The sequence below is a fragment of the Melospiza melodia genome, chromosome 7 (assembly GCF_035770615.1).
Source record: "Melospiza melodia melodia isolate bMelMel2 chromosome 7, bMelMel2.pri, whole genome shotgun sequence".
Classification (NCBI taxonomy): Eukaryota; Metazoa; Chordata; class Aves; order Passeriformes; family Passerellidae; genus Melospiza; species Melospiza melodia.
Window position 1 is genome coordinate 11448162 of NC_086200.1, and position 22537 is coordinate 11470698.

Consider the following 22537-nt stretch of genomic DNA (forward strand, 5'->3'; position numbering starts at 1 on the left):
TGACACTGAATTTGCCATTGTTTGAAAATGTGAGCAGGACAATGTATGAAAGTCTGAGGAAAACTGCTTTGACCTGCCTCTGTGTGACTGACCCTTGCAGCACAGTCAAACATCTTCAGATTCTAAGAGAAGGGGACTTAGATGTCTGTTTAAATTGTAGTGTGGGAATTGTTTTAAATGCATTGCACTGAGGGTGATTTGTCTCTGTAGGAGCAACAGAAAGCCTGGGCAGTGAATCTGAATGGTTTTGATGTGGAAGAGGCAAAGATCCTCCACCTCAGAGGAAAACCACAGAATGCTCCAGAAGGTATGATACAGGCTCCATGTGAGCTGAATCAGCAGGAGGGATCAGGTCAGGGGAACAGCAACACAGAGGCTCTGTGTGTGGTCACAGGAGAAATCAACTGGTTTCTGAGAGCTGTACAGGCTGGAGTCTCCTTTCTTAAGGTTCCTGAGGTCGAGGGAGGGCATAACAGTTACAGTGAATTTATTTAGGAGAGTTGCTATGACTGCCAGTTGGTCACCTGTTACAGGGCTTGCAAGGGTCTTCAGGGTGGAGAGAGAGATGAGAATCTTGACCTCATGTTCAGAAGGCTTGATTTAATATTTTATGATATATATTACATTATTACTATACTAAAAGAAATAGAAGGGAAGTTCTCAGAAGCTAGCTAAGCTAAGAATAGGAAAAGAATGAATAAACAAAGGGCTGTTTCTCAGCAGAGGGTGAGACCCAGCTCCGCTGTGAGTGGTCAGTAAATCCAAACATTCACCCAAGACTGATCACGCATCCACCTGTTGCATTCCCCAGCAGCAGATAACCATTGTTTACCTTTTGTTGCTGAGGCCACAGCTTCTCAGAAGGGGGAAAAATCCTAAAGAAAGGATTTTTATGGAAAGATGTCGGTGACAGTTACCGGTACTGCAGGTTCCAAACATTCATGAAGTCTGTAAGAGCATCAAACCCTCTGCTGTGCACTTTCTAGCTTAAACTGCAACTAAATATAATGGGATTCAAAAACCCAAGTGTTTGTTAAATTTGTTTCCATGAATGAGGAAATTGTAGCTCACCCCTGCTCAGCAGTTCATTCTGCCAGTGATTTTAGTGCACTGCAGGCTTGTGAGTGTTTCTCTTAGGACTTTATTTTCACTCCAAGGGATTCCTAGTTGGGTGAGCAGCACTCAGCTGGGAGGAAACTAACTCAGGTTAACAAACCTGTTCCCCTGCACACAGACTATCAGAATAACCTGAAAGTGCTCTACAGTCTGAAAATGGCACCTGGATTCAGCAGGAAGAAGAGCAGATATATTCCCTCAAAGCCAGAACGGGTCTTGGATGCACCAGAGATATTCAACGACTACTGTAAGTAGGCTACAGGGTTGAGTGCTGGGCATCCAGAACATTCTGTACTGGATTTCTGTTCCTAGGACAGGGTAACTGGGCTGTCTGTATTATTTGGTGTACCCAGGCTAGCACAGACCCCTTCTGGAGTGTCCCTGTGTGGCCTTACAGGCACAGTGGTCTAGGGCACTGTGTAGGTGCCTTGGAGCAGGGTACCTGGCCCCAGCAGCTGGGCATAGTGACACTCAGAAGGCTGCCCCTCACCTGCACGTGTGTGTGTGCACGTGTGCACCCACACCTGCTGCAGCAGCACGGGTGAAGGGCAGGGCTCTCTAGCCATCATGGTGTGACCTGCATTGCTCTTTCAAATTGTAGAACTGAATCTCATAGACTGGAGCTCCCAGAACTTCCTGGCAGTGGTTCTGGATGACACTGTTTATCTGTGGAATCACGCTACTAGGGAGATTATCCCCCTGCTGCAGACGGAGCATCCAGATGTTTACATTTCCTCTGCATCATGGATTAAAGAAGGAGACTACCTTGCTGTTGGCACAAGTAGTGCTGAGATTCAGGTGAATGCAGGAGTAAAACTAGAGGTGTTTTCAAGGGATTGACAGAACTGTGGGGCCTGGGGACAAAACCTTGGCTGGCAGAGGAAGGATGCCATGCACCTGACTTGTCTTCCCTGGTGTGGGGTGGAACTGCCTAGTGTGCAAGGCAGGGTTTGATTTGGGCGTTTTCTGATAAGCAGCATTACCTTCTGTGCTATAGTCATGAGATACATATTTTCTCTTGTGGAGAGCATTATTAATAATTGGTTAGCTGAGAAAGGCCACACTGATATAATGCCACTGGTTAAGCTGAAGGAGAAAAGTCAGCAGTCAGCAAGCTGAAAGGAAAAGTCAGCAGTGACCTTGCTGCAACATGAGGATAGGGAGTTGAGATTAGTCCTGAATACATCCTAAGAATATGTAGAAAGTATCAAAAGTAGAACCATAGGAATGTAGAAGTAGGCGTAGGTGCTGATATGTAAGCTGACCAATCCTGAGCTCAACTTTTGCAATATGTATGAAGCTCATTATTAACTGTATTTAACCCGCCGTACTGATCAATAAAATTGAGCCTGTGATGATCAAAATGATGTCCTGGTTCCCTTCCGCCGACAAATGGTGGAGAATGCGGGCATAACCGAATCTCTGCCCTTTTTCTCGGATTAAAAGAAAAAGGGATTACGCCACGGTCCGGAAGTTGGGTTTGGGTCCCAGCAGCCGGGACGGTGCCGGAATTTGAAGCACCCTTAAGGTTCACAACTGTGACTTAAGCCAATACGTGTCCGCCGGAGCCTGGAGAGCTGCAACAGCGCGCGCTGATTAATAGGTATGGATAGGCAAGCGGCATATGATTTATTTACCGCCTATTTAGAGCGGCGTGGGATAAAAGGGATAGATTTAAAAAAGGAGTTACCAGGGTTATTAGCTTATGGCCATGCTAAGGGTATCTTTTCTAATCCTCATACAGTTCATGAGTTATCAGAGTGGAGAAAGTTTGGGGAAATATTGTGGGATACAGTACTAGATGATGATAAGACAGCAAAGAAATTCGGGAAGTTATGGCGGGTGGTGTATAACACGTTACTTCAGCAGGTCTCTGAGAGAAAGGCAGCAGAAACGGCAACAGAAGCTCATAAGAGGAATATAGGGTATGGTCGTGAAGATGATCCCCTGGCACCTTCTGTAACTAAGGTACTTATGCCTAAGAGTCCCCAGCAAAGTGGTGTGGAGGATTTTCCTATAGGCGCAGTGGAACTGTCTGCACCTTTCCTGTCAGAGGGGGAGGGCGAGTCGGATGGTGGGGGTAAGAGCAAGCCAGCTTTGCCTCCGCCACCAGCTTCAGGTGGGTCGGATGGTGGGGGTTGGAGCAAGCCAACTTCGCCTCCGCCGCCAGCTTTGCCTCCGCCGCTTCCCCTGGGTGAGCCGGCTCCGGTTTCACTGTCAGCTCCAGCGGGGGGGCCGCTTCCCCCGCGCGAGCCAGCCTCTGCTCCACTGCCTTCCCTGTGCGAAAGCTCGGGGTCTGTACCAAAGCGCCAGCAGCATAGCACCCTTAAAGGGCCAGATCCCATCCCAGGGGCACACCGTGATCCATGGGGGGAGATGGCTAAACAGAGGAGGGAAGCTTGGGCTGCTTTGGCAAAGGAAGTAATGCAAATGGGGGATGGTGAGGCGGTGGAAATAGCTTCTAGTCTTGCATGTCCGGTCACATACACACCACAATATGATGCACAGGGGAACCTTACGCATAATATAGCAGAATATACTCCCTTAGATTGGAAGCTGTTAACTCAGCTACGTTCTACGGTTAGTCAGTTTGGAGTAAAAAGTGAACCTGTTAAGCAAATGTTAGATTATCTTTTTAATACTCAGGTTTTATGTCCTAATGATTTAAGAGGAATAGTTCGGTTGATATTTACTCAGCATCAGCAGTTATTGTTTAATGCACATGACCCATTACATGGGGTGACAGTAGAGGAGATGATGGGCTTAGGGGCATTTTTACGTACAGAGGCACAGATGATATCGGGAGCTGATAAACTTACAGAGTCTATGTGGTTAGTGCGTGCTGCAATAGATATGGTTAAAGAGCCAGGAGGGTTACCGGCTTATATGGGTATTAAACAAGGTAGAGAAGAATCATTTGGAAATTTTATCGATAGAACAGCTACTGCTATAGATCGGGCTGGTGTTGCAGGGCGCTATTGAAGCAGGTGTGCTTTGCAAAATAGCAATCCAGCAACCCAAAGAGTGTTAGCTACTTTAGGGGCAAATTGGACTATTGAGGAAGCATTAGAGCGAATGGCATTAATGCCAACAGCTTCACAGCCATTTATAGCAGAAGCCTTAAAGGAATTAGGATTAGGGTTGCAAAAGCATAGTCTACTCAAAATCGGGTGTTAGCTGCTCTTGCTCCTCTCCAAAGCGGCTCACTGGCAGTCACGTAAAGAGGCTCGAGACCATTCATCAAGTGTTACCAATGCGGCAATGAGGGACAGACACAAGTTACTGCCGTGACATCGCTGCTACCTCCTGTCTGCAACCTGCAACAACACGGAGCCTCGGCTTGGACTTATCAGCAGCAGTAGACGTCACACTAATGACAAACCAGCCTGAGAGGATACCCACTGGAATAAAGGGCCCTCTTATATTAAATGGACAAACATGTGGAGCATTATTGCTGGGACGTTCCTCTATAACTATGTTGGGATTATTTGTTTTGCCTGGTGTTATCGATGCGGACTTTACAGGGGAAATACAAATTATGGCTTACACCCTTTATCCTCCGATTAAAATTACAAAAGGACAACGCATTGCACAATTGGTACCACTGTCACAAATGACATCGGGAATATAATCATTTACTGGGCAAGCACGGGATGAAAAAGGTTTTGGCTCTACTGGTGTTACCCTTTTAACTGTGGATTTACAAAATAGACCAAAACAAAAGGTTGAAATTACCTATGGGCATCAAAGCATAACCCTTTATGGATTATTGGATACAGGAGCAGATACTAGCATCATTTCTCCAGAAGCCTGGCCACAACATTGGCCTCTATTTCCCTCATCAAACATGCTCACAGGAGTGGGAGGATTTACATTGGCAAGCAGGTCGCCGTCTTTGTCTGTGTGCATTGAAAATCAACAAATATCTGCTGTGTTTTCAATTGTTCAACTGCCTCCTACAGTTTCCTGCTTAATTGGAAGGGACATTTTAACACAATTGGGAGTGGTGTTAACTAATCAGCACCCTTCGTGGTAATTGCCATTGCTTGGACTTTCCCCATTCCACTCACCTGGAAAACGGATACACCGGTGATGGTTAAGCAATGGCCATTAAAAGGGGAGAGTCTTATGCATGCCCATGAATTGGTACAGGAACAATATACAAAGGGACACCTGCGACTGTCCACAAGCCCTTGGAATACACCTATTTTTGTAATCAAAAAGAAATCAGGGAAATATCGTTTGATACATGATTTGAGGGCTGTAAATGACCAAATGGAACCAATGGGGGCCTTACAGCCTGGTCTTCCAAATCCAGCTATGATTCCAGAACACTGGCCACTTTTAATTATTGACCTAAAGGATTGTTTTTTCACTATTGGCCTGCATCCTGATGACATGAAGAGATTTGCTTTTACTTTACCAGCAATAAATCGTGGGGAACCAGATAAAAGATTTGAATGGACATCTCTTCCGCAGGGCATGCGCAACTCTCCCACTTTATGTCAGCTTTATGTTGATGCAGCATTACAGCCACTACGTCGTAAATGGCCAGCAACTATAATATATCATTACATGGACGATATTTTGTTTGCACAGCAACAGCCATTCTCCTCTTTACAGATTAACACCATTAAAAATACTCTTGCTGCATATTCACTTGTTATTGCTGCAGAGAAAATTCAGACTACAAAGCCCTGGAAATATTTGGGATGGACTTTGACGGATCAAATAGTGATACCACAAAAATGGGAATTACAATTGGACATTAAAACTCTACATGATGCACAGAAGTTGCTGGGAGACTTACAGTGGCTGAAGCCTATTGTGGGAATACCAAATCACTTATTAGAAGCCCTACGGCCTTTGTTAAAAGGTGTGGACCCTACTACTCCTGTACACCTGAAAAAGGAGCATCGTCTTGCCTTGCAGCAAATTAGTAACTGTGTACAGCAAGGGTATGTGTCTCGTCAACTCGACCATCCCATTGACCTTACTATCTGGAATAGCCCTTGCCACTTGCTTGGTGCTCTCTCTCAGTTGCAAAAGAAAACGGGGGAGATACGGGTGTTGGAATGGTTGTCACCACCACTACAGCATAAGAAAACAATATCTTCAAAAATTGAACAATTGGCTGCATTAATCAAAAAGGGGCGTCTCAGAATTCTTGAAGTGGATGGTAGAGAACCTGCTACTATTAGATTACCTATGGAAAAAGAAACCTTGGACTGGTACTTGATAAATTCAAAGAATTTACAAGAAGCATTATTGATGTCACCTGCTAAAGTAGAGACTAGTAAATTAGTGCCTAGAGTTTTGCAATGGATGACAGAATGGAACTGGATCACTCGACCTTTGAGAGAAGAAAACCCCATAGAAGGAGCTATTACAGTTTTTACAGATGCAGGAAAGAAATCAAGGCGTGCTGCTGTTACCTGGCAAGAAAAAGGACAATGGAAGCATCAACTCCTCACAGCAGACCCTGCAGATAGCTTACAAACTTTGGAATTGTTAGCAGTAGTATGGGCGGTGTCCAACTTACAGGAGCCTTTAAATGTGGTCACAGACTCTATGTATGTTGCAGGAGTAGTCAAACGAATAGAGGAAGCAGCAATTAAGGAAGTGAATAATAAACGATTGTATGAGTTACTGATACAGTTAAGGAAGGCTTTACGAGAAAGAAAGGCAGCATATTCTGTGATTCATATTAGGAGCCATAAGTGGTCTGAAGGTTTAGGAGAAGGGAATGAACGTGCAGATAAATTGGTTACCCTACCCATTGATAATTCTTGTCCTATTGACAAGCACACATTGGCCAGAGAAGCACATAGTAGATATCATCAAAATGCAAGAGGTTTAGCAAAACACTTTGAGCTGAGTTTGTCAGAAGCCAAGGCCATTGTCAGAGCATGTCCAACATGTAGTTATCATAATGGTGGGATAGGTCTAGGCATCGGGGTTAATCCTCGAGGTTTAAAAATAAATGAGATATGGCAAATGGATGTTACACACGTAGCTAGATTCGGTAAAGTCAAGCATGTGCACGTCACCATAGACACATATAGTCATTACATATGGGCTACGGCTCAGGCAGGACAGAAAGCTATACAGGTTATCAGACATCTGTTAAGTTGTTTCGCTGTTATGGGAGTTCCAAAAAGTATCAAAACAGATAATGGTCGAGGTTATGTAAGTACTAGGGTCCGGAAATTTTTGAATCAGTGGTCTGTTAAGCACGTGACAGGTATTCCACACTCTTCTACTGGACAGGCAATAGTGGAAAGAGCAAACGGTACCCTTAAGCAGTATATTGAAAAACATCAAGATTTGACAGATCCACAAGCATGTTTGGCTAAGGTTTTGTATGTGATTAATCATTTATGCATTTTTGGGGAAGATGATACCCCCCCTGCAATGAAACATCATCCAAGGTCAGGTCAGGAAAATACTAAGGAAACAGAGGTCTGGGTTAAGTATAAGAACCCAAGTTCAGGATTATGGGAAAAACCTGCAAAGGTATTATATTGGGGTCGGGGGTATCTTTGTGTTTCCTCACCTACAGGGCCTTTGTGGGTGCCTGCTAAGTGGACTAAACCTGTTTTTGATGCAGCCTCTGGTGGATTGCCTTACAGAGGAGGACAAGGAGCGGCTGGGGAAGAAACTGCTTCTAGTCCTACAACCACTACTGTTACAATTGAAGGGGTACTCGGAAGCGGTGGACAGAGCACTGACACGTCACTACCGGACGGCCCAGGAGTTGATTGGTTTCATTGACTCAATATCAACTTTTCATTTAACAGATCCAGCGAAACTACATTGCCTTGACTGTCACAATTCACATTGTGCTGCCTGGATAGCTCTACGTTGTGGGGGTTGTAAAAGAACTTTTTGGATAGAACAATCATTATTACGGGATTTGTGGTGTCATACTTGTGAACACGAGCATACGTGGGGAAAAAGCTGGCAAGATGAATTAAGGAGACAAACAGGGCAAAACGCATATATAGCTTTAAATCTTTATGAGTCTCCTGAACAGAAGGTTCTTGCTTATTATCGATGGGAAATACAATGTACTGTGAATAGAATTAAGGTTCAAAGTAAATCACGTATAGTTTCTATAAGGTGTAGGAAATTAGTGCCTTTAACACAGCATTCAGTTGTAGGACCCTTCCAAGGGGATCCTGATGGACCATTAGATTGCTGCGTTGATAAGTTGCAAAAATTAAGTTTGAAAGTGGCAGGACCAGTGAAATTAGGAGCAGCAAGATTGAAGACAGATAAGAAAAAGAAGGCAAAAAAGAGAAGGGTCTCATTTGAATAGGGGTATCAGTGATTGCTAATTAATTTTCTATGATTAGAACACTTTTACAGTTGTGGGACCCTCAGGAAGATATAGTTGTTGAGGAGGATAACGAACAAGAACTACGATTACGAAATAAGATACACCTTGTGTTAAAGAAAGACCTTGAGCTGTTAGCCTCATATAGTAAAAAGGCTGAAGAGGCTTTGCGATCACCACCATTGAATTGGTTGCTTTGGGTTGAAGAACCAGAATTTTATACTGGTCCTTACTTACATTCGCTTCCTTGTTATGTTTGCAAAAAGGATAAAGATAAATGCTATGCATGGGTAGCTTTGCATTGTGCAGATTGTAATCAGGTTTATTGGTATTCACAGAAGTCATTGGGATATTTATGGTGTACATCTTGTTTTGGAAAGTGGATTCGAAATCATATCTGGGTTAGAGCTCTTGAACAAAGTACTGGCCTGCCAGGACGGACAGGATTACAGCTCTTTGAGAGTGCAGAACAAGTGGTTATAGCATATCTTAGGTGGAAGTTACAGGAAAACCTTAGAATATTTGAAATTACTAAAGCCTCACGCATCATAGCAGCTCGCCGCAAAGCTGATTTGCCTTCAAACTTACCTCGTGCTATACTTGTGAGCAAGGATGCTGATTTAGAATTAGATCAGTATATTCAAGAATTGACTCAGCCTTACAATAGACAATCTAGCAAACCAGGGAAAAGACAGCGAAGAAAGGAGAAACAATGTAAGCAGAAGGAAGAAAAGGAGAAGCAAAGCAAGCAGAAAGAAAAATGAGGTTTGTTTTTGTTATACTGCTCAATGCTGTAGCAAGTGAAGCAGTAGGAGTAACACACTTTAGTCAACCAAGGGAAAATTTATGGGTAACACTTGCTAATCAAACTAACCAATCATCACTTTGTCTTAGTCTTGGAGGAGTCACTAACCCATTTCGAACATGCCTGGTGGGACTTCCGGTGTGGTGTCCGGGAGAATTTTGCAGTTTGATAAACAATCAAACCTTATGTATGTCTAACATGTCAAACATCACATTGCCGGTGCAACAAGGGTATACTGCAGGTCAGAGTGATGGCTATCGTCAATGCTTACTAATCCAATCACTTAACACCTCTTTGCATTCTCCTCCTGAAGAATTGGATCTTTTTGGAAGTACAAATGCCAGCATATCTAACACTACAGCTGGTGGATGGTTTAGCTTCAAACTTTTGGGTGCTCAGAATTTAAACCAACCTAAAGAAACATGGGCCACCCTAGATTCATCCCTGAATGTGAGTGAATTCTCTCCACAGCATTACAGTCAATGTAACGGCACAAATATCACAGCACCAATGAAATTACCCACAGGAATATTTTTGATTTGTGGAGACAGGGCATGGAATGGTATACCAGCTAAACCACAGGGTGGACCCTGTTTTTTGGGAAAATTGTCACTGTTTCATCCTAATGTGTCCTTGCTAATGCAGCGGAGTCAAAATTCAAACAGGAAAAAACGTAGCATACATGACTTAGACTGCAGCAAGATAGGAGATCCACGGTTTTGGGGCACATTCAAACAGGTGGTTGTTTCAACTATCTTACCAGGAGGATCTGCCAATAAAGCCATGAATTTAGCAAAACAATTAGGATGCTGGGCAAGGGATGAGCTGAACAAGACATCACAAATTCTAGACATGTTAACTGCAGATGTGCAAAGTGTTAACCATGCTGTTTTGCAAAATAGAGCTGCTGTAGATTTTTTGCTCTTAGCACAAGGACATGGATGTGAAGAGTTTGAGGGAATGTGTTGCATGAATCTGTCTGATCATTCAGTGTCCATTCACACTAAGATAAAAGAATTACAACAGGGACTTCACAAACTTAAGGAAGAAGACGGTTTAGGAATTGACGAATGGCTTAAAGGCCTGGGACTCGGACCGTGGCTGAGGAACCTTGTGATCTATGCTATAGGACTGCTGGGTGTAATCTTACTGTTTTTGCTTATTTTGCCTTGTATCTTTAACTGTATTCAAAACATGGTCAGCCGTACAATAGCAAAAACATGGCAAACTAATCTCCTTGCACAAGAAGAAAACGGGGGAAATGTGGAGAGTATTATTAATAATTGGTTAGCTGAGAAAGGCCACACTGATATAATGCCGCTGGTTAAACTGAAGGAGAAATGTCAGCAGTCAGCAAGCTGAAAGGAAGAGTCAGCAGTGACCTTGCTGCAACATGAGGATAGGGAGTTGAGATTAGTCCTGAATATATCCTAAGAATATGTAGAAAGTATCAAAAGTAGAACCATAGGAATGTAGAAGTAGGCGTAGGTGCTGATATGCAAGCTGACCAATCCTGAGCTCAACTTTTGCAATATGTATGAAGCTCATTATTAACTGTATTTAACCCGCCGTACTGATCAATAAAATCGAGCCTGTGATGATCAAATTGATGTCCTGGTTCCCTTCCGCCGACAAGCAAGATATTAGGAAGGTTAAAGCTTAAGAATGGAGCTCTGTGTGTTGTGTTTTAAGGCTTACAAGCAGGTATTGTATTCGAAATAAGCAAGCATTGTTTTAAGCAAAGGTACGTGTGCTTATGGTGTGTGAAAAATTGTAAGTTTAGTAGTAATAAAATGGTTCTAAAAATAGTAATACAATTAGAGTAATAATAATTTGGACAATTTGAATTAGGACAATACAAGACAACAAATACAAAGAGTTACGGACCTCTGGGTACCTTTTTCTGGGCAGCATGAGCCCGAAAAAGGACCCCCGCTAACAAAGATTAACCCTTAAAAACAATAGCCCATTGCATATTCATGCACTTCATACATGATGCATAAATTCCATTCAAACACAGGATTCTGTCTGGTCAGTGTCAGCTTCTTCTTCTGAATCCTAACAGCACCTTCGAGGCAGGAAGAAGTTCGTTTCTTCTGGTAAGAGAGCAATAAATTATTTTTCTCTGAAAGATTCAGGTGTCCTGTGGCTGCTATCTCGCTGGAAGTCCTTTCTTTAAAAAAGTATCCTACGTGGCATCGTTTCTATTTTAACAATTTTTATAACCTAAAACTATATTTAACATGGTACTTAAGAGAATTAATACAGCATTACTTTCTAACACAACACATATAATATTCATTTAATATTTGCGAAAAGCCAATCATAAAATACAGGCATTTTCACATTTACCATATGTATTTTTGTGTATTGATTAGTAGTGCTGTATTAACAGTTTAATAATAAATGTAGTCTTGTAATTAAAAGGTAACTTTTGTAGTTAAAAGAAGAACTATGTCAGTGAGGTTTTTTTAAAGGAAGGAATGAGGCACTCGCATCAGATAGCAGCCACAGGACACCTGAATCTTTCAGAAAAAAGAATTTTTTGCTCTCTTACCAGAAGAAACGAACTTCTTCCCGCCTCAAAGGGGCTGTTAGGATTAGAAGGAAGAAGTTGATGATGGCCAGACAGAATCCTGTGTTTGAATGGAATTTATGCATCATGTATGAGGTGTATGAATGTGCAACGGGTTATTGTTTTTAAGGGTTAATCTTTGTTAACCGGTGCCCTTTTTCAGGCTCGTGCTGCCCAGAAAAAGGTACCCGGACATCCATAATTCTTTGTATTTGTTGTCTCGTATTGTTCTAATTCAAATTGTCCAAATTATTATTACTCTAATTGTATTACTGTTTTTAGAACCATTTTATTACTATTAAACTTTTAAAATTTTAAAAACAAGTGATTGGCGTTTTTCACAGGAGTTGAGTCCCAAATATATTTTGGTGTCGCTGAGAGAGGTATTTTTAATTCATTTGATGAAGGGGGTACTTTTGGATCTCTCAGGAGTGCAAAGGGGAGCAGGGGAAGCGCTGAGTGCCTAGAGTGGGGGGATGCTGGAGAAAGGGGACCCTGGAACACCTGATGTAAAATTTCAATAGCGAATGTGAATTTTACTTCTATACCTTTTATTTTAAAGCAAGCACGCAGCGCTGGGTGGCTGGGGAGTCACTGCTCCACTCATAGCACACACAGTTCAGTAAATTATATATACTGTTTTTAAGCCTACAAAGCATTTTCCAATATGCTTGGTTAGTCCAAATTAGCAAATATCAATAAGCTGGGAGCAGTAATTTCACAATATTTCTAGGTGGTCATTGATTGCTATCCTTCTTGTGATTGTCTGGAGGGAGGCCTTGCACTGGTGTCTGCTACATGATTTGTCAAGTGCATCAAGCTTTTTATTATACATAAGCTTTTAATTGCTTTGTTACAATATCTCTTAGCTTTACCCCAACTTCCTCTATTTTATTCTAAGCATCAGTCGTCTTGCTGCCTCATCTCTTTTGCTCTACTGTACTTCTTTGATTTTGATGCTTTATTTGTCTATTTGGTCAGAAAGTTTCAAAACCTTTCTTTGTGTCTTGTTTTGGACACAGCAGATAGAAGCATTTTCTGATTCCATTCCCAATTGGCCCGTGTCACAAAAACAATTTCCACAGAATCAGGGGAGGGTGAGCCCTGGGACCCCCAAAACCCCCTCAGCATGCCTGAGCAGGACCCGGGAGAGGGGGAATGCCCAGGACCCACAGGCCCCCCATCAGCTGTGAGAAGAGGGACCCCCATAAGCCCAAAATAAGGACACTGGAAACGAGGCACTCCTGGGAGAGGTTTTTGGAATTCCTGATTTTTGGAGGTATTTCTGGCCACCAGACACTCAGTGACTTCTAGAGATGGACTTGGCCAGTGGGACCTTCAAAGCCAATGTCCTGGCTTAGGGCAATTTTGGGAGGAAAAACTCTAAAGGTGTTTCCTGTAGAAGAGCAAAGTCAAGTGGCCCCTCCTCCAGCTGGTTCTGGAAAAGTATTTTCTTAGAGAGAAGTGGAAAAAACTGTTTATTGAACAGGCAAAGCACTCACCAGCCCCAAAAATGAACAGTATTAAACAATAAAATCTCTTGCTGCTCCAAAAGAGATGACAAACTCACAAAGTCCCTCCGTGAGCTGTAGCATGGCTTGCTCAGTCTCTTATCAGTCTCTTATCAGTCTCTCTGGTGCTGGAAATGCCGTGGCCCAGCCCCGGTGGGGCACAGGTGTGAGCACCTGGTGCTCTTCTGGGTGTTCAATCCAGAGCAGGTTTAGACAGGTCCAAAGAAAAGGATAAACCAAAAACCACAGTCCAGGGAGCTTCTCTTCCTCTGCTAGCTCAAACTGACTAACAGCAAAGGAGGGCTCTGTCCCGCTGTCTGTCCATCTGCAGACAAGAGAGGAGCAGGAATGTGGAGGAGTGAGAGAGGTTCTGAAAACAAACTCCGTGCTTCTTCTTCCTCCCTCTCTGCTCTCAGAACCAGTATTAAAGGTGCAAAGCTTATTTCAGACAAATGGGGATACGAGCATCATAATTTCACCCCTGGGACCCCCAAAAGACCCTCAGCCTGTGTAAGCAGGACCCAGGAGAGGGGGAATGCCCAGGCCCCACAGCCCCCCCAGCAGCTCTGAGAAGAGGGACCCCCATAAGCCCAAAGTGAGGACACTGGAAACAGGGAACTCCTGGGAGAGGTTTTTGGACTCCTTGATTTTTGGAGGTATTTCTGGCCACCAGATGTCCGGTGACTTCTAGAGATGGACTTGGCCAGTGGGACCTCCGAAGGCAATGCACTCACATCTTGTTTTTCCCCCAAATCAGGATTTCCCATTCCCAAACCTCATCTGGATGGAGAAGGCTGTGAGGAAGAGGAAGATGCCCCAGGGCACTGAGGCAGGTGAGAAGGAAGTCAGTGCCCCTTTTCCCCTCTGTCCTGCTCCGTCTCCCAGCCCAGCACGGCCCCAGCTGCAGCACAGCCCCACTGCTGATGCTGTCCAGCCAGGGATGCTCTGGGGGATCTCCTTCCCCTTCCCTGTGGCACGGAGGCGAATCCCAGCCTCTCCTTGTCCTTCCTCCCCCAGGGAAGGAGCTGAGGATGGAGACCAGGGAGGACAAATCCTCACAGCAGAACCTGGTGGAAGAGGCCATTTTGAGCGGCTCCAGGGCACAGGAATCCACCGGGGAGGAAAAGCCCCGGAGATCCCTCAAGAGGAGGGGCTGCAAACCCAGCCCAGGGTGCTCCGAGCAGGAGAGACTCAGCCTGTGCCTGGAAGGCAGCCAGAGATCTGGCCAGAGCGCTGAAGTGGTGGTCCATCAGCAGCTTGATGATGGCAAGAAGCCCCACCAGTGCTTGGAATGTGGGAAGAGTTTCGGCAGGAGCGACCACCTGCTCATCCACCAGAGGACCCACACCGGGGAACGGCCCTATGAGTGTAGGGAATGTGGGAAGAGCTTCAGGATCAGCTCCCACCTGACTGTCCACCAGAGGATCCACACCAATGAACGGCCCCACAAGTGTGGGGAATGTGGGAAGAGCTTCAGGATCAACTCCAACCTGATCTCCCACCAGAGGATCCCCACCAATGAACGGCCCTATAAATGTGGAGAATGTGGGAAGGGCTTCAGGAGGAGCTCCAGCTTGAAACTCCACCAGATGATCCACACTGGGATACGACCCTTTGTGTGTGGGGAGTGTGGGAAGGGCTTCCGTGACAGCTCCCGCCTGATCATCCACCAGACAATGCACACTGGGGAGTGCCCCTACACGTGCTCAGAGTGTGGGAAGAGCTTCATTGAGAACTCCAGCCTGATTCTGCACCAGAGGATCCACACTGGGGAGAGGCCCTACAAGTGCAGGGAATGTGGGAAAAGCTTTAGGCAGAGCTGCCATCTGAATGCCCACCAGAGGATCCACACTGGGGAGAGGCCCTATAAGTGCAGGGAATGTGGGAAAAGCTTCATCGACCCCTCCGGCCTGAGTGTCCACCAGAGGATCCACACTGGGGAGAGGCCTTACAGGTGTGGGGAATGTGGGAAAAGCTTCAGTCAGAGCACTAGGCTGATTGCCCACCAGAGAATCCACACTGGGGAGAGATCCGATGAGTGTTCTGAGTGTGGGGAGAGGTTTCAGAGCCGATACCGTCTCCTCAAGCATCAGCAGATTCACACAGAATAGAGGCCCTTCTGCTGCCCTGACTGCAGGAAGGGCTTTTAGAAAAACTGCACTCTCGTCACCCACCAGTGGATCCACACTGGGGAGAGGCCCTGACAGTGTCCCAAGTGTGGGAAGAACTTCTCCCAGAACTCTGCTGTGACCCAACACCAAGGGAGGCAGCAGTAAGGGATGCCCAACAAGTGCCCTGTGTGCAGGAAGAGTGTTGCCTTGATTTTTAAAGATTTTCTGAGCCTTCTAATGTTTACATTCTTGTAGCAAACTTTCTCAAACACTTTCGGTAAATAACTTCTTGTTTGGCATTCTTTCATAGAAGAAGAAAAATATGATGGACTGTTAGTTTGTCCAGTGTCATTGGAGAGGTGGCACTTTCACCCTCCAATCCACGGTCGCTTTTAGAAAACTGTAAATGTTGGAGTCAGGAAATAAACTTCCCTTTTCTTCCCCTTGAGAGCAGCAGTGTGTGCGCTTGTGTTGTTTTGTGTGCTACAGTGACAGGAAGAGCTTTGAGTGCTGCTTCAACTCCATCCCCCATTGGGGACCCCCACTGGATGGTCCACAGTGACCCTCGCTGGGCGGAGACTTGGTCATCCATGATCCTGGTGATCCATGTTGGGAAGACGCCTGGCTGGTGGTCCCCACATCTTCCTGGCTCTCCTTGGGCACTTGGACACGGCCAGAGAAAAATCCATTGGGATGCAAACAGACATCAGAATTTCATAGTGGACAGCACAGTTTTTTACTTTCGACCCCAAAACAGTCTCACCTTTTGCATCCAGTCATTGCTTCGAGTGGCATCCAGAATTCCAAATGGTGTTGGAGGTCTTTTCCAACCTGAATCATTCCATGATTCTAATTCTCTCTGGCCCACCAGCATCTTCCACAGCCAAATGGTGATTGACTGGGGCAAAACCCAGGATTTTGGAGACAATGGAGTGGAAATCTTTCTAGAAAAGGTCCTTTCTACCCGCCCAGGCACACGGATACTCAGCCAGCATGGACACATAAATGCTTTTATTTTGGCCTTTATTTTCTTTCATTTTTCATTATCCTTCACCCAACATTGGGGTAAATATAAAGACATTCAACTAAGACGTGGATGGTGACATTGTGGGACTTGGGTGGGGACATGGTAGGGATGGGGACAAGGACCTGGGTGGGGATGTGGTGGGGATGTGGACAAGGACCTGGGTGGGGATGTGGTGGGGATGGGGACAAGGACCTGGGTGGGGATATGGTGGGGATGTGGACAAGGACCTGGGTGGGGATATGGTGGGGATGGGGACAAGGACATGGCTGTGGATGGCGATATTGGGCATGGGAGGTGTCACAGATAGAGATGGTGACATGGGGCTCTATGGCCATGGATGAGGAAATGGGGGACATGGCCATGGATGGTGACACAAGTGGCCTAGAGACAAGTCCATGGGTTGACATGTCCATGCCATGGGGTGTCCCATGGCCAAGGACAACACATCCCCACCACCACCATGATACTGTCCCTTTCATGCTGCCATTTATTCCCTGCTCCTCCCCATTGTCACCCCACTGTGAACCCAGCCAGGGACAGGGGTGACATTTGGGGACACTCCTGTCCCCACTCCAGCACATACCTGGGGCCAGCAGAGAAGGGGATGAAGGACGACGGGGACCGTTCCTTGCTGTTTTCCAGACTGAACCTCAGAGGACTGAACACCTGGGGTGACACCAACACAGTCACACCGAGGGGACACAGCTGTCACCACCATGGTGACAGGGACACCTCATAGGGTGGCCCTACCTCACGCTTGGGCCAGAGGTCTGGGTTGTGGTGGGTCCCATAGATGCTCATCAGGCAGATGACCCCTGCTGGGATGGGAATGGCCACTTTAGGGACAGCAGATGAGGATGGGTGGTGACACTGGGGACACCCTGGCCATGCCATACCCTTGGGGATGACACAGCCATCACACAGGGGGATGTCCTCGGTGCAGCGCCAGGACACAGCAGTGACAGGAGGGTGCAGCCGCAGGCTCTCCTTGGTGCATATGGTGGTGAAGGGCATCTGGGACAGGTCGTCCCTGGGGACAAGCGGGGGTGGCATCGTGTCCCCAAGCCACATGACCGGGGTGGCCCTGGGGACATCTCACCATTCAATGTCTGCAGTGTCCCGGCCAGCCAGGAGCTCCTGTACCTGCTGGCGGCATCGCTCCTGGTGCTCAGGATGGCCGGCCAGGTTGTAGAAGAGCCATGCCAGGCCACTGGCCGTGGTGTCATGGCCTGTGGGGACACTGGGTGAGTGAGGGGACACTGGAGTGGCTCCTCCCCAGTGGCACCTGGGAGCTCGTGCTCACCCTCAAACATGAAGGTGTCAGCCTCAGCCGCGATGTCCTCGTCCGACAGGGTGCGGCCATTCTTGTCCTGCAGAGGCAAGATGAGCCACGGGCCACTGGGGCCACCAGTCTGTGGGCCACCTGGGGCCAAATCCCATCCATGGCCACCACCCTATGGCACCACCATCCCACTGGCCACCAGCTCTATGGTCAATGCTGCCCATGGCCACCACTGTTCCCCTGTAGCCACCAGTCTATGTCCAAGCTTCCCATGGCCACCAGCATCCTACTGGCCTCTATGGTCAATCCTTCCATGGCCACCACCACTCTCTTGACCACTTTCATGCCCCATGGCCACCACCCCAGCCCCACCTTGGTGAGCAGCAGGATGTACTCGCTGGGCTGCCTGTACCAGGGACGATGTGGGGACACTGGGCCACCAGCATGGATGATAGCAGGACCATTGTGGCCACCAGAATGGCCAGCAGGGACAGTGATTGGACAGGATGGCCAGTGGGGACCATGGCAGAGCCAGCACAGCCACCAGGATGGCCAGCAGGGACAATGGTAGGGCCACCAGGATGGTGTCATGATCCGCTCGTACAAGCGAGGGTCATGATGGTTTGTTAACTGATCTGAGTGCAAAAGCAACACGGAAGGGGATTTTGGTATTAATCAAAACAAATGCACCTCTTGTTGAGTGCCCACAGCAGATGTGATGGAAGGATTAGAAAGGAGAATAAAGGAGAGAGAGAGAGAGAGAGAGAAAGAGGGGAGGAATAGCTGCCAGTGGAGAGATGAAACCCTCGTGGTCCAGCCAATAGATCCGTCTTGTCACGTCAGGGAGAATCTCAAAGTCTTGGTTCTGTTATAGTCCTCCACCAAGGGGGGGAGCAGGTAAGTCTATTGAAAGCACCGAGAGGGAACAGGTGAGTTTACAGACAGTCCATGTTCTCAGCAGTGAGTGAGACCAATTGTTTTCTTGGTCCAGGGAACACACCTGCAGGCAACACTTGGCAAACATCTGGCTTCAGTTCGGCCAGGCCCCTGTGTTAGAGTTATAGGGGTCTCAGTCTCAGCCCTTGGGAGGGGGCTTCAGTCTCCGTCACAGCGGTCGTGAGGCAGCTGAGGGAAACCTCAGAGTGTCTCTTACAGATGATCAGTGGGGACAGGTGTCAATCACTCCTGGCCGTGGGTCTCATAGCTGAAGATGCACTTCTGGAGCGTGTCCAGGGTGAGGAGGCTCAGGGGCTGCAGCTCCTCCAACTCCACCGGCCCCCACCAGCTGCCACTGCTGCTGCCGCCCACTTGGCCTGCGGGGAAGGGCTGGGTTGGGGAGGGAACAGGGAGGGGATCAGGGACATGGGATAAATTTGGGGGTGGGACAGGGGTGGGAGAGGGGGAGGAGTTGAAGAGAAGGTGTGGAACAGGAATGTGGTGATAAATGAGGGGTGGGGTTGGGGTTTGGGGGCAGCTTTGAGTTTGGGGTATGGGACAGTACAGAATTTGGGTACAGGATGGGGCTTGGGGTGCAGGACAGGACTCAGGATGCAGCAGTGGGTGCAGGACAGAATTTTGGGTGCAGGACTGTCCTATGGTGACGTTATGATGCCTGTATCCCCATCCATGTGTTCTGTTTATGCTGGATATTATGTTCTGTGCCTTCAAGACTGGCTCTGAAGAGCGAAGTTTTGTTTTGGTTTTGTTATCAGCCGCTCCCCCACGGCTGGCGGGACACAGAGACAGGGCAGTGCATGGTGCTGCTTTTGCTTTTTGCTTGGCTTTTTGCTTTGCTCTTGCTTTTGTTTCTGCTCATTACTTAGTTTAGCTAAGCACTCCGAATTTTTCCCTGGACTGTTTTTCCTTTCTCTTTTTTGGAACCACTCAAACCTGCTCCGGACTGGGACCTGGGAAACACTGAGAGTTTGCACCTTGTGGCTGCAGCAGCTGCCCCAGCACCAGAGGGACTGATAACAGAGCGACCACTCCCAAGAGAGACTTTCTGAATTTGTCATCTTTTTCAGAGTGGTGAAAGAGTGTTGTCACCTGGTATTGTTCATTTTGTGTGCTGGGGGTGCTTTGCCTGTTAAATAAACAGGTTCTTTCCACTTCTCTCCAGGGAATCCTTCCTGACCCAGTTGTGGGGAGGGGCAATGTGCGTTTGCTTTCTGGAGGAGCCCCTTTGGAGGTTTTCTCCCAAATTTGCCCTAAACCAGGACAAAATTTGGTGCCCAACGTGTGGGGCTTGAGAGAGAGTGGAAAAAACCCTGTTCTGACTGCATTTTGGTTGCCATTACTCTGTGTTGGTATAAAGCAGTTAATGGCCATGTTTTTTGAATTCATAATGTCTCTTGGGGTGGAGGCTTGCATGCATTTCTGGTCCCTAGGTGCAGAGGATCATTAATGGGACATCACACCATGATTAATATGATAAGGGAAACCAATTTATTACAAAAAGCAAGCCATATTTATACTGTTCTCTATTGTTCACCCCTCAAGCTGATACATGATTGGTTAAATCCTTTTTACGCACGCATTTTGATATTTCAGTTAATTTTAGTTAGTCTTTCTTCTTCATGCATCTCGCTGTGGTTTTCTTGTCTGCCTTTGCATCCTGAACCGTCTGCTGCTGAGCGTGTTCTCCTTCTTTTGTGTCCTTCAAGGGCATGGTGACCTCACTCAGGTTCTATGAAGGCTGGATTGTGAACATGTTGCATATGTCCATTGTCCTCCAAAAAATCCTCAGCACTCCTCCCGGTGCTTTCTGGTCATTCAAGTGCCCTTCAGCTGACTGGTTTCATGCTTTGAGCTTCAGGGAATTGCCCAATCTTTCTGAAGCTGAAATAAATATCATATTAGTCAACATCTTAATTGTGTTTATATCTCACAGAATTGCCTTTTCTTTTGCCTTTGTCTAAAACTGTTCCTGTGCGGAAATCTCTGGGGGATGGTGGACATGTCAGATGCTGCTGGGACATCCCAGAGCACTTGGACCTTGGCTCTGCACAGGAGAGCTCTTCATCCCCTTTCTCTCTTTTCCTCCCTCTGGGCATGGAGGGAGCTCCTGACTTCAGTGTGTGACTCGTGTGTGCAAAGAGCAAATCTGGGCAGAATTGGGGCAGGGAGGGTTTGGGGGGACCTTGGGATCTGTGCTGGGCACAGAAGGTGCTTTCCATTTCTCTGAGGCTGTCTGCTGTGGAAAGTGGATTTAATATCCAGCAGAGGAATGACTTTTGCATTTGATGGAACTGTGCCTTCCCTTGGCTTTGTTGGCTGAAAAGATACAGAGGAGCACACACAGAGTTACCAACTCCTGGATTCCAGCAGTGTTCAGATAGAAATTACAACAGGAGGTAGGGTCAAGATGTGTGCTTGCCTTGTGGTCAGCCTTCAATACCCCTTGGTCTCTCTGGGCCCTTCCCCCAGGTGGGGCTTGGGCTCATTTGGTCCCTCAGGAGCTGGGCTGGGGCTGCAGAGGTGGCTGTGGAGCATTGCCTGTGCTGTGCCAGGGACTGGCAGCCACTGCTGGGCTGGGATAGAGGCTCTGGGGGGATTGGGGCTCCAGGGCAGGGCAAGGCTGGACCTGCCCCTTCCTCCCCCCCACACAAAATGTTTAGAGCCAACAATCTCCTCCAGTCTGTCACAACAGGGAATGCTGGAAGTGAAATCCCAGTTGTGGCCATGGGCACCTGGCTGAGAAGGACAGTTTTGTTCCATAGGAAGGAAAGCACAGAGCCTCAGTGTTTGGAAGGCAGGTGAGAGTCTCACTAGGCCAAGGCCAGCCAGACTTGTCAGGAATGGCAGATTTTTTTTGGGAGCAGTCTTTGGATTTAGGGAATTCTGGAGGTGGAAGACCAATCTCAGCCATGCATGCCTGGAGAAGTAGGACAGTTCTTTCTCATAGGGAGGAAAGCACGGAGCCTTCCCCAGTGTTTTGGGGACAGATGGGAGGTGACTCTCCTGAAAACATTGCCTGCCACACTTGTCCTGGCAATATTCCTATGGGAAAAATTTGGAGTTGAAATCCCAGTTCTGGCCATGAGTAATTAGAAGAGATTGACAGTTCCTTTCCTAGCAAGGAAAGCACAGAGCCGCAGTGCTCCACGAGCTGATGAAAGGCAGCCTTTGACATTCCAACATCAGCCAGAGCTGTCCGGTGGCCCCTGGGAGGCCAAGCCAGCCAGGCCTGTTCCATGTTCCCTCAGTTCCATGAGACCCAATGGTCCCTTGCTTCCATGTGTCCCTGAGGTGCCATAATGCCCCCTTGGTGACACGAGGCCCTGAAGGGTCCCAATGGTCTCCATGGTTCCATCAGGCCCCACAGAACCATAATGGTCTCTGGGTTCCATGAAGCCCCGCTGTGTCACCAAGGCCCCTTGGTTCCATGGGCTCCAGGGGTGCCACAATGATCCCCTTGGTTCCATGAGGTTCCATAGTGCCACCACGGTGTCCTTGGACCTGCTGGGACTCTCAGTGTGTTCCCAGACACCCCCAGCATGGTTACAGACACTCCCAGTATATCCCAGTTGCCTTCAGCATACTCACAGTCATTCCCAGTCACATCCACTTGGCCCAGTAAGATTCCACTTTCCACCAGTATGATCCCAGTCACTCCCAGTGAAGGGAACGGACCGGGATGGACTGGGACAGGCTGGGATGGACTGGGACACCGGGATACACTAGGCAGGATACACTGGGACACACTGGGATACACTGGGACACACTGGGATATACTGGGATACACCGGGACATACCAAGACACACCAGGATA